A 4151-nucleotide genomic window follows, 5' to 3' on the forward strand; every position below is an offset into this window, starting at 1 on the left:
AGAAGCGTCTTTTGTCTTCTTAGACATAGCTTCCGTAAGGAAGACCGAGGGTTTAACTCGCTTAGGTGGGTTTGCTGCTGAAGGTGACTCGGGCTTCTTCATCTTGAAGTACCTCTTAGGAGGCATGCTTCAAACTGAAGTCGCTCTGTAAGGAGAGTCTCCCGTATTTATATATTTCGGATATCTGAATATCTTCAGTCTACTTTGAAGTAGACTATATAGATTTACCTAGTGTATTAATACACTATAGTAAATAAAGTTAATTCTAATATCACACGTAAGTGTAAATTGTGAATCAGCACGTAAGTGCTTATATTCAATAGCAGCTTTATTTATTGTTTTAGGGTTTAGTACGTAAATGGGATTATAATTTTACATGTGTAAAAGTCGGTCTCCTCTAGGCTGACTATACGATACCAAGACGTTTACATTAATAAGACAATACGATAAAATGTTAAAACGCAAAATGTTAAAAATAAGTTTAGCTTCAGCCCTTGGTAGCGAGCAAAAGATTATGGGATTTTAGACTGAGACAATTGTATATGCTCCGCTCTAATCACTCACTACTTCGGTCTAGATTTATTTATATTTTAGTTACTAAGACTAGATATCATTTCATTGGAAGCATATTTTACATTTCACGCCTCAAAACAATTATCTACTCAAAATACCCAATAAAATATTTCTAAGTCCAACTTAAGAAAATAAAAAGTAAAATCAAAACCCCAAGCTGGTATAGTATACATCTGTACTTAAAACCCCAATACTTGGTACCTAACTCTCCATCCATTTAAGGCATAGACGGGCACATCTAGTTGGCTGGCTAGGAGGAATCAAAACCGTGTTTTCCTAATTTCTAACAACTCTGATCCTGTCCTTTTTCAGTGGATTATCTTGCTCTGAGATCATTATCGAATTATACCATAGGTTTTTATCAACAATCATTTCACGCCTGCGATCCCCTCTCATGGTACTCCCGTTAAATAAAAATTCCCAAAGTGTCATTTTCAGGTGTCAGATTTGTATCATTCCTATATTATGTACAATTGAAAATTCCAATGTTGGCTTATATATGGTATTAGCACATAGACTCACAAAGATCACATGAATTGTACAAGCGAAAAGAAAAGAAACGGGGTTCGATCCTATAACGGCCTCAATGCTTATGTTATATCATCTTAGACAAAGTATACTTAGACGTTATAAGTTACTCGGTTACTCTATTACGTCTGGGCTTTGGTCCTTGTGGTCCCCGATGGTGGATAGGACGTTTCTTAATGCCTTTTGAAGGTACGTACATTCAATGCTGTTTAAAGCTGGGAATTTATGATGTCTGTGGATAGATCTTAACCACGTCGGGTCGCTTATTAGATGGTTAGATTGCTTCTGCATCAGCCTCATTTTGTGTAAACGTTTGCGAAACTTCTTATTAAAAGCCTTTAGTACATCCGGATCATCAAATGCCGATGGTGGAAGATCATACTGTGCTCCATCGGCGAACTCCGTAGTGTAATATGTCATATCCTCATGTTTGTACTTCCCTAGAATATTTTTAAACTCGTAAGACAAAAGAGGTGTAGTAGCAATATCTGTCGTAGGGATTCGATGTGACCCGATATTTAAGGCACTAGAGCCGTCAACGTTATTAACTTCATACGTTTTGCTATTCTTATCGGCCACAGAGATCATAACTGGTCCAATGTATCTAGCCGTAAGCACAGTTGTATCGGAGTTGCGAGCCATATTGTTGACTATATCGCCTACTTCAAACTCGACTATTTTCTTGGTATCATTCCATCGCTTTTGTCTCTTCTTGAGAGCGATGTCCTTCATCTCCCTTAAGCAAGGATAGACCACATCTTTGGTCCGACGCATCTTCTCTAACCATGGTAACACATGATCATCTTGAGACTCCTTGTTGAAGGGGATCTGTAATTCACCATAACGGCCCCGGAAATAGTGAGTGGGTGTTGTACCAGTGACTGAATCGGGGGATTCGTTCATCGGTGTCTGTACCTAATTGATTGAGTACGGCCACATGTCAGCATCATCAAGTAATGCTGCTCGCATGAACTCCTTCATTTTTCTGTGTAGTACCTCGTTCGAACCTTGTGTCTGAGGCTTTGCAAGGTACACCCATCTTTGTAAGATTCGGTCTATCAAGGCGATATTAACGTCTTAGAGTAAATAAACGCGTAGGTAAATTCTAAGTATCGTGAAAATTTCAAAGTAAATAAACGAAATGAGACTTTTAGTAAAGTTAGGTATGCCTCGTAAAAACAGCAATACTCTGAGGGATTGTGAGGCTGAGACATTGCCTATATATAATCCTCTCAGTACTGTTTTCGCCGAAGGAATTCTATTTAGTGTTTCGTTGTCGCTCTATTAGAAACTCGGGCGTGTTTTGTTGGGGCGAATCCGAGAGACTCATAAAATCCTATCTTTAGAAAAAAAAGAAAATAAAAGAAAATATACTCTTGATGTCCTTAGTTAATGTCTTAACCAATAACTTGCCACTTATCAAGAATTACCGTCGTAGCCTTCATCAGACTGGCACATCTGGTTGGCTGATCGGAGGATCAACTAGGTAACGTTAATAGTCCCTAGAAACCTATATTCGATTGAGCCATCTCGCTACCGAAGTATTCAGATATGAAATAAAGTTGGAAAGTAAATATAGTTCTATTAATAGAACTAGACCAACTCTTATGTTTGGTATTTTACTGAGGCCTTTAGGGTTTAGGGTTTCTTTTAGGGTTTTAGGGTTTAGGTATCTTTATTTGTTTACACGCTATTGATATATACAATATTACAATGCCTTTGTGTCCGAAGACCTGTGGCGGCCGGCAGGTGTCGCAGTTTGTGCTTTAATCCCTGTTTTCTCAGGTTGAGGCTTACTGAACTATCTAATGGCTGAGTTGTTGCGCTGCGTTTAGTTTGCTATGTGGCTTGGGGGTTTTTTTTTGGGTATGTAGTTCTATGGGTTGTTTTAGTAGTAGTTTGTAAATCCTAACTGGTTGGAAACAAGTGCTGAAAATATACTGTTTTAGGGTTTAGGGTTTTAAATGGAAAAAGTATTAATTTATTTAACCATTAAAAACCATTTAGGAAACTTAAGTTCCTCGTACTATTAAGAGTATGTTTATAATTTACGTACTGCTTAAGAGTACGTGTATAACATAGAGTCTAATGTGGAGGCCCGGCTATTACATCACTTTAAAAGTGGATAATTATAAGCTTATAAAGCTATTAATAAAATAACACCCTACAAGTCCGGTTGCTAATTACTTGTTACTTTAAAGTAATAAGTAAAAGACTGAGGCATTAGTCAGGGGGCACCCGACTTTTATAGGTCGCCGAGTCTTAGCCATCATTGATATTTTATTAAGGATTTCTAAAAATCTAATTAAGTTTCAATTCTTTTAGTTAAATGGACGGTTGGCACTTTTGTCGCCTTTTTAATAATAAAAAACCCCCCTTTTAAAAGAAATATTAGTTTCTAATAATAGAATCATCCAATTAATATTTTTAGAACTGAATTTAAATGGCCACTTAAGAAAATAAATAAATAGACAGTCCGTCCCCAGATTGGATTGGCACTTTTGGCGACTTTTAATTATCTCTTAAGAAATATTAATTTATAAGAATAGAATCATCCAATTAATATATTTAGAACTAAATTTAAATGGCCACTTTTAAAGAAAATAAAAAAATAAATAAATAAATAGACAGTCCGTCCCAGGTTGGTGTGGTAAGGCCCTAGGGGTCGGCCTGAGGTTGGTGTTATTAAGAGCTCATTAAATATTTTAGTTTGTAAAAACTAAGTTTATTAATTATTGGTTTTTAAAAACCATTGTTTATCTTTAAAAAAAAGAGTAAACATAAATAATCTTCAACCTTTATACTATCCATCTCGTATAGTTAATGGAAAACTATTTATTATATATAACTCAGATTATGTATAAATTATGTATTAGTAATAATACATAGTAAAACCTTTGCACAAGGCAATGCTAGATTTATTAGCTTTATTAGATAGTAATATCTTATATGAATTTTACCCTAGGACCTGCCATGATATCATAGTGAACGGTGATCAGATGACTGATCAAACACCAACAGAAGCAGGAGACAGTGAGGTCATGCATGTT

The sequence above is a fragment of the Sphaeroforma arctica genome, assembly GCF_001186125.1.
Source record: "Sphaeroforma arctica JP610 unplaced genomic scaffold supercont1.864, whole genome shotgun sequence".
In the NCBI taxonomy this organism is placed as follows: Eukaryota; class Ichthyosporea; order Ichthyophonida; genus Sphaeroforma; species Sphaeroforma arctica.